This window comes from Magnolia sinica, chromosome 10, assembly GCF_029962835.1.
Source record: "Magnolia sinica isolate HGM2019 chromosome 10, MsV1, whole genome shotgun sequence".
Classification (NCBI taxonomy): Eukaryota; Viridiplantae; Streptophyta; class Magnoliopsida; order Magnoliales; family Magnoliaceae; genus Magnolia; species Magnolia sinica.
In genome coordinates, this window is record NC_080582.1 from 55,407,767 (window position 1) to 55,417,118 (window position 9,352).

General features: G+C 36.3%; 1 non-coding gene across 1 annotated transcript; it reads left to right on the forward strand.

The window, feature by feature from the left end:
• Nucleotides 1-8,784: 8,784 nt before the first annotated feature.
• LOC131217844 (small nucleolar RNA R71) lies at nt 8,785-8,891 on the forward strand. The gene has a single exon (XR_009157432.1). It is a non-coding gene; the product is annotated as a small nucleolar RNA R71 (small nucleolar RNA).
• The last annotated feature ends 461 nt before the right edge of the window (nt 8,892-9,352 follow it).

Here is a 9,352-nt window from a genome sequence, read left to right on the forward strand (position 1 = left end):
GGTCCACCCCATTTCCGATGACTCAAGCTAACATGATATGCTAGATTTCTCTCTTCCAAATAGGTTGCATACTACACAACATGACTTTTAAAAGAGTAGTTGTCTTATATTTTATCTTATTACATTACTACATGTATACTTAATAAAATCATATGTACAAAAAATAAGATGTGTATTGAAATAAAATAAGTTATTATAATAATAAAAATGTTAGCATGTATCTACCCCGCTAACCTGACCAAGCCCGCTTGGGTTGGGGTCCCAACCCAAGGTTGGGTTGAGAATTCCCAACCCATGGTTGGGTTGGATTGGGTTGGGTTAGGGTTGAGGTATAGGAACCTTGGGTTGGGCTAGGGTTGAGCACCAACCCAACCCAACCCAACCCAACCTAACCCAAACCGCGGGACTTTCTGCCCTAAGTTCGGCAGCCTCAATTTTCACATTTAACCTTGCACAACGGGATACAAATACAGGTGTTGGTAAGTTTACGTTAAAATACAAAGGCCATTATTGTCTTTTCACCCAGAAAATCATACGGTTAAGAACTGCAATTCAGAGAGTAAAATACCTCGTTATGTTATCAAGTTACAGGCATACCCCTGGAATCTCTGTTCCACTTTGAAGTTTGAAATGGGCCCATCTTCATTAATTTGAGTGATCGGCACCGTCTATCCATTTTCTCATCTTCTTTTAGGATATAGATATAAAAATGCGGCGGATTTGAGTGATACTAAGTCTTAACAGTGTGTAATTTTCAGATCATTAAAAGTAATATGGCCGGTTTGGTCCAATTGATCTTTTGATCCACCTCGATTTTTTAAGAATTTCATAATATTAACAGTAAATTTCAATAGATGGAATGGATCATGAAAATAAAAAATAATGGCTTGTACTTATCTTCCCACGTATAAGTGCCCTAGTTGAGTATTGCTGCATGAGTACAGGAACGAGTTTGGTGCACCCACTACCCTAAAAATTTTGTGCTTTTCTTTCCCTAGTAGTTGTTTTTGGGGTAATTAGCGCTATACTCGATTGCTTGTGAAATTCGCATCAATCACTTTAAATTCGATCATGGCTCTAAAGTTGTAGATTAGTTAACGATGTTAAAAATTCATCGCTAAATCCACGGATTGGAGGGTTGTTGCGGTCAATCACCTCAAAAATCAAGTCCGGTGATGTTCTCGGTCGATTTGATTGAGTTCGGAGTGAAGAGTGTGAGAACGGTTGAAAATTTAATAAGATTTTATGAAATCTAAGTCGTGTCACTTGCGAGCCATGGCCCAATCATGTCCTTGTGCTTGTGGACTGATCGAGATTCTGAATTGGGTGTGGTCCGCCATAGGGTTAGTGAGCTTAAGTCCTACCTTTCGTGGTAATAAGCCCACCTAAGTGCTTCGTTGGATCGTGAGAGGCCGGTTTGGTTATACCCTAAGTATACCTTGGCCCTGGGGTTATTTTCATCAATGTTAGGCCTATTTATAGACCTTAAAACCCTAGCTCTCTTTTCCATACGAATTTCCTAACCCTAGCTAAGAAAGAGAGAGGAAAAGAGAGAGAAAGTGAGAGAGAAGTTGGTGAATCGTCTTAGATTCTTTCCTGTTCTTCTTCATCCTTAAACCTCCACTTTAGAATCATTATTCCGGCGATTCTGAGTTCATCCTTGGGTAAGTTAACCTAACCCTAATCTGTGTTAGAGCTTAGAATAGTCTTTGTGTTGTTGTAGCTCATTTCTCTTCCTGTTTTAGGTTATTCTGTCGCCGTTGACGAAGACAACTCGTCTAAATCAGCTCGGCGGTTCTTTTCTGGCTTAAGGTGCGGACTTTAAGTGTATAGGTTATGGTTTTCAAGGCTTTCAATGCCAGTTAATGGTTTATTCTTGCTATGGATGAGATTTCACATGCCAAATGTTATGTTTATGTTGCGTTCCTGATATGCATGTGATTTATTGAGATTTGTGTATTCTATGTGTATGTATGAAGTACCGTATGCGTATAAAATATGAACATGTGATTGCCATGATTAATTGTCGTGTACTTATGCTTATTGTATGTGCGGTAACTCCTTGGTAAAAGGAATTGTCCAAATGTGTGTATTTCAACATACGTTATGTATGTTGTGTTATGTATTCTAAGTGTTTGTAGAAATGTCTAAATGATCTAAAGTGTGATATATCAACCTAGTATGGGCGTTGAGAAGCGATTCTCAACTCTCCCACTAGTGTGTATGATTTCCTTCATGCAAGTTACATTCCTTGTTGTTTAATTTCAAGTCTTACTTATGCTTAAATCGAAGTTAAGTTAATATTCTTCAAATGCTTACATACCATATGATTTGAGTCGTTGTTCTATTACTATTCTAAATTGTAGATATGAATATCTGTTGTAGTGGAATGTGTGTGGGACTATGCATTAGTCCAGGAAATCGGTAATTTACTTGTGGCTGAGGTTGTTTTCGCCACGTAGGGCGTATTAGACGAACCTTGAGTCGTATTAGAGTTGTCGGCGGTGGTTTGGCCACGAGGAGTGTTTGCGCACTATGTTGTTCAACCCAACGTGAGTCGAGTTCGTCAAGTAACATTGTCCGATGTATGTTCACCATGTATGGACACCGAACTTACCGATGACATCCTGATAACCATGGTACCTTGATCCGCTAAGACTCATGAGCCGGACATGGTGGTATGAGACAGCATGCCTGGATACCGCATTGAGGTGACAAGCCTTAGTGTAGTAGCGAAGGTATGATAGGCGTGCATTGATTGGTGATGAGCCCTTTCAACCATATGATCGTATAAGATGTCTAGGGTGACGACCCTAGAATAGATCATGATGATATGAGGAAGGTATCTTAGCTTCCCAATCTTATATGAAAAGGACTAATAACAACTTGGTAATCATGTTCATGCACGCATTTGCATGTGCTTTAAAGATGTGGCGCACTTTGAGGCGATGTCATGCGTAACATAAGATGAAGACGCTGAGGGTGTACGTGTGAGGGCACGCATCATTTTACATACATCCTTGCATTAACAAGAGTACTTAGGACATGTTTGATTGTTCGCTTTATCATTACCGCTTGATTGAATTGATAACATGTTAACTGTGCTTTATTGTTCCACCGAGTTGATCACTCACTCCCACGTTGGCGGTGTTTAAACACCCACCGACTCGATGTTGATGCGACTTCTAAGGTAGAGCAGAGATGGATGATGATGAGGTGCTTTCTCTTTTATGCATGGGTTCTAGTGAGCCTTGTTCGAATGCGCGGATTCTGGGATTTCTTTTGGGAATTAAATGATGTAAATTGATACTTGTAATTTTGATAGCAACACTTACATTTCAACCTGGTATGTGTATTTCAAGGATTTGCACATGTACACACATATATTTCTTTAAGTCTTCCGCTTGCTTTCTTCACTTATCCATGAATTATATCTGCACTTTGGCTTAATCTATTCCATGTTTTATGCACTAATACTGACAACATACATCCATCATTAAATATGTTGCATAAGTGATGTTTTGGAACTCGGGAGTGAGTTATGCTCGACCCCGAATTTTGGTGCACCCACTACCAAGCCGAGGACGATCCTGCCCCTTACCATAGGGCCCACCTTGATGTATGTATTCTGCATCCACTCTCCATCCATTTTTCTACATCATTTTAGTGGATTTGGTAAATAATTAAAAAAAAAACCCAACTATCAAGTGGACCATACTGTAGAAATCAGTGGAGATTAAGCATTGCACTATTAAAAACTTTTAACGGCTCCCGTAAATGTTTAATTGTCTTATTTTCTGCTATAGATTTTCAAATCTTTCGAGCCATTTTTTCATCCTTTGTATTTGGTTTCCTCAAATCTTTGGCATGTGAATTCTTCATTCTTGGTCTCCTAAGATCCGTCATTTACCTTGGTAATTCTTGAGTATCGAATCCATGCTTTTATTACAAACCCACTTGAGCATGAAACACTCTCAGCCTTTAAGTAACTAACCAACTAAACCTAAAAAGAAAACCAGAAAAACTAAAATAAATAAGAGAGAGAGAGAGAGAGAGTTGGAAAAAAATTACCGAATAAGAGTTGCTATGTTACAATCCTACAAAACAAAAAACAATATTAGTTTCTAAAAACAATTTCAGAAAAAAATCCTATCCTAGAAGCAGAACAAAAAGTTAACTCTAATCTTTAACTAATTCAAAAAATAATCAATTTCAGAAAAACGTATCCTTAGTCCCCGGCAATGATGCCAACAACTTATTCATAACCCCAAGTGTAGGGTTACGATGTAGTAATAATCTCGGTGAGATTGAGGTCAAATCCATCGGGACTAAACTTGTACATATTCTGAAAACAATTGGAACTAGAATTAGAAGAAGATCTAAACCTAAATCTAGAATAAGAGGGGGTAATTATGAATGTTGTTGATTAAAACTTAAGGATTCAAAGGTGGGAACTAGGGTGCCAAGGATCCACTTATCGATATCAGGATGTTGCCTTACTTGACTCAAGGAACGCAATTGGAATTAGAATATTATGCTTTCCAATTGGAAGATATTCTAATTTAAATCAAATTTAAACTTTCATTGACCTAATTCTCAATGGAGGATAATTGTGAGGATTAGAATGGATTTCATCACCCTACCATGCCTAGGAGACGATGGTGAACAACAAGATTTACCAATCTCACAATCTCAACACAGGAAAAGAAGATATCCAAAGCTATCATAACATCTATTGTAATTTGAGTCACAATAAATCATAAAAAACTGAAAATATTCCTTTAAAATCAAATTAGAAATCAATGAGGTTCATTAAGAACAAGAATTAAAGCAAGAAAGTCATCCAAACACGCTACAAGCTTCACTTCTTAGCCCTAGCTAAGAGGTTTAGCCAACCATAGACGTGATTGGATCTAAAACCCTAAAAGAAAGTATTAAAAATAGGAAATAAAGTAAGAAAAACTCTTAGGAGGTTGCTCAACTCTTTTGCTCTACTTCTTGAAACCCTAGATATCCTTAGAAGTCCTTAGGAAACCCATATTTATAGCCTTGTCCGCACGGATTCACAAAACCGCCTCAAATTTACGCACTCTGCGTAAATTCTGCGTAATTCTTCGATGTCATCAAAGAATGTATCCAATTTTTTTCGGCAACTAAACTCATTTTCCTATATTTCTTTGACGTCATCTAACAGTGTTCGATGTCATCGAAGACTAGTTTCAGTGTCTTTGAACAACCTTCGATGACATGGAAGCTCAGATTCTGTGAATTTCTACACTTCCTTATCAACTTGGTTTTTTTTTTTAATCTAAGGGTCTTAAAATCTCCAATCTTAGTCTCCAAAGATCCATTCTTTACTTTGGTTATTCTTGACCACCAAATCCATGCTTTTAACATTCTTTTCATTCCAAGCTCTTAGACTCACCTTATAATACAAACATATATAAAATATACTATTAAGCATTATCTTGTCCATAAAACCAAGAGGTAAATGAGGAAAAATATATAATATTTGACACTCAACACACTCCCCAACCGGCATTTTGCTAGTCTCGAGCAAAACATGCGTGAAGGAATCCTCAATATCAATGTTCAAATTATTTTCAGAAAATAATATTTTATGCAATCAAGTATGAATGAGTACAATCCAAAGATGTGAGAGTGAAACATTGAAAACCTGGAGCTGAATTACCTGAGAAATCAATCAAAAAGGTTCTTTATCAATCCTTTAAGAGCATAAGTTCATATATCAAGTTTTTCCATTGTACTTAGTGAGTTCCATTTACTTTCCATAACATACTATTATTTCATAATGTTAGCCATGCTTATCATCTCAAGACTAATTGAAATACCAAGTATTGATTCCAAATTTATCCCCCTCTTCTTCTTTTTTCAGTTTTTGATTTTATTTCGACGGTCACTTTTATTCATTCATTCTTTTCAGATTTTTTTCATCTTTATTCTTTTTAGAATTTTCATTTTTTTTTCAAACTTTTCCAATCTTTTCATCATACATGACCTTTTGTCCATCTCGTTATTTTTTAACTGGTTCTTTTCATCTTTTAAGGTGGATAAAATTCTTCAGACTTAATTCTCAACATCTATCAATGATACTCATACTAACACTTAGCAATTCTAGCATCATCCAAGAAAGCAAATTCTTCATGTCTTGTGATTTAAATTAACATGATATTCAAACATCCTCCTAATCAATTTAAATGTAAGAACTTAGACGATAGTCTATTTGGTTGATCAAACTCCAATAATTCAAAATTCAATCTTTGTCTTATCATCATACTTAATACATTCTTAACTACTCTAACTTTTGTTTACCGAATAGGTTTTTGATTTGAAAAATTAAAAAATTTTAAAATTTTTGCTCAAAGACTAAGAAAATATTGATTAGTTTACCTAATCCACACCCCAAGCCTAAAATCTACATTGTCCTTAATGTAAAAGATATGAGCATGCAATGCACATGAGACAATGAAAAAAAAAAGGAAGTGACGGGAAGATAATACCTGAAGAAGTAGAATTGAAGCTTTTTCAAAGTTCTCAACATGTAAATAGGTTAGCAAGAGGACTAAACAAAAATTAAAATAATTATCTTAATCCTAGGAAAGTAAGAAATCTAATCCTAATCTAACGATTATCCAAAGGCAACGGTTCTTCCTCTGGCAAATATCTCAATAGATTTCTTAACAAAGTTTTCAACAAGATCATCCAGGAACCTACTTTAGAGTAAGTTTGGATGTCCTGGACTGTCATCGGCTAGAGAAATCTAAGCACCGCATTAAAGAATTTATTCTTTACGTCTTTAAGTGTCCAAATAGTGTATGTTTCACCTGTAGTAGAAAAATATTCAATGTTAGTAAGCTGCAGTGAATAAGAGACCATAAACAATTGAATAACAGAAAATTTGTTTGCAGTTGTCTCTTTAAAATCTGAAGTCATAGACTTCAATTCAGAAAGCATCTCCTCCACATGAAATGGTAAGAATTCAATGTTAGTGGAATGAGTGTTATCAACTTCCTAGCCAATATTAGGCATCATGACATAATCTCACAAGGCATTCAATATGTCTTGTATCATAAGATTGTTTGAATCCGTAAAGTGTGCCAAGTAGACTTCCAGAGATTCAGGAGTTTCTGTTGAAAGAGGCTCATCATCTTCAAATGTATCAATCAAGTTTATCTCATGGATCAGGTCTTCATCCTCTTGTGGTTTGTGTAAATGAAATACATTGAATTTTATAGTCATATTCCCAAAAGATATTTTCATTATTCCATTCGGGCAATTTATGATGGCATTGGTAATGGCCAGGAATGGACGGCCTAATATTATAGGAATTTGAGTGCCCACATTTAGAACTGAGTGTGTGTCCTAGATGATGAAATCTACCTGATAGTAGAATCTATCAACTTGGACCAACACATCTTCTATCATACCTCTCAGTATTATAGTCGAGCGGTCAGCTAGTTGTAATGTTGTTTTGGTGGGTTTTAACTTACAAAGGCCTAACTGTTCATATACCAAGTATAGTATTAGGTTAACACTTGCCCCAAGGTTTAGAAGTGCTCTATTAACCTTGAAGTTTTCTATCACACATGAGATCATGGGGCTTCCAAGATCCTTATATTTTAGGGGAGTGTTTTGATTGATTATGACGCTCACCTGTTTAGTAAAAAATGCTTCTTGTGTACGTTCATCTTTTGCTTTGTTACACACAGATCTTTTAAGAATTTAACGTAAGATTGGAACTGTTTAATTGCATCCAACAAGGGGATGTTGATCTTGACTTGTTGAAAAACCTTTAAAATATCCTGATTCTCACTTGACCTTTTTGATGTGATGAAACGTTGGGGAAATGAGACCACGAGTTTATATCCCTGCGATGGCTCTTTGTTATATGGAGCATTTCTAGATTCACCACCATCCTTTGAATTTTTAGACTCCTTAGTTTTCTCAACCTTCTTCGGAATCTCCTTATCTATTTCATTTTCACTTCTTAGGGTAGTGATGGCTTTAACATGTTCCACATGTTGAGTTGAAGAGTTGAGATCACTTATCTCAAATTGTCCTTTTGGATTAGGTTGAGGCTAGGTCGGAAAGGTCCCGATCTCCCGAACATTTAGTTGTGTCTCAAGTCTTTCAATCGAAGTTTTAAGTTCATTCATAGCCTGTAGTTGCCCTTGCCTAAATGCATCTAATGTACCCTCAAGGGTTCTCATGGGTGGAGGTCCACTAGATGGCCCTTGTGGATAATTGGTTACATTTGTAGTTGGTTCACTTCTCCAACTAAAGTTCCACCGATCAAGAGTGTGCGTGTCAGAATTTGGTGCATTAAGTAGTCATTGATACACATTTGTAGTATCTGCTTGAATGTGAAACACCTCTTGAAAAGTTGGGATTGTAGGTCAATCTTTAATTAGGTGTACAACGCTCTCATAATTTTCACATATGGTTTCAATGACTGTTTTGGACTGAGTTGATTCCTTCCTAGATTCAAAATCCTCAATTTTTTGTATGAGAATTGCCAACCGTACATTAATATAATCCTCCTCCTTGAGTACATGTACTCCTATCTCTAGTGACACTTCCTTGGGATTACTAGCTTGATTTGATGTGTCTCATGATTGGGCATTTTTAGCTAGCATATTAAAGTAATCCCAGGCATCTTCTGGTTTCTTATCCATGAACTCTCTATTACACATCATTTGTACGAATTGGCATATGTTCAGACTAAGTCTGTCATAAAAAAGATCAATTATTCGCCAAGTTTCGTAACCATGGTGTGGGCAAGTGAGAAGTAAGTCTTTGAACCGTTCTCAACATTCAAAGAAGGTCTCATTGTTTTTTTGGGAGAAGTTCATTATTTCCCTTCTAAGAGCGTTGGTTTTATAAGCCGGGAAGAACTTTTTAAGAAACTCTTAGCTCATCTTTGCCCATGTGCCAATGGATCTAAGCCTTAATGAATGAAACCATGATTTGACATTTTTTTAGAGAGAATGGAAATAATTTAAGGCTAATTGTATCAGAAAGAACATCATTAAAATGTATGGTTGTAACGATCTCTTCAAATTCTTTAATATGCATATATAGATTTTCTGAATCAAGTACATGAAGCTTAGGAAGTAATTGGATCATCTCAGGTTTGAAGTCCACGTTTCTTGTATTGATTGGGAGAATTATGCGGGAAGGTGTACTTGTTCTCACCAGCTGTAAATAATCTTGTAAAGTTCGAACTGGTGGAACTTGATGCACTTTATTCTCATCACGCAACGTCCTAAAAGGTAGTGTGTGATGCACATGATCTTCATCAACATAATGTTCTTGAGCTATGCTCTTAGCT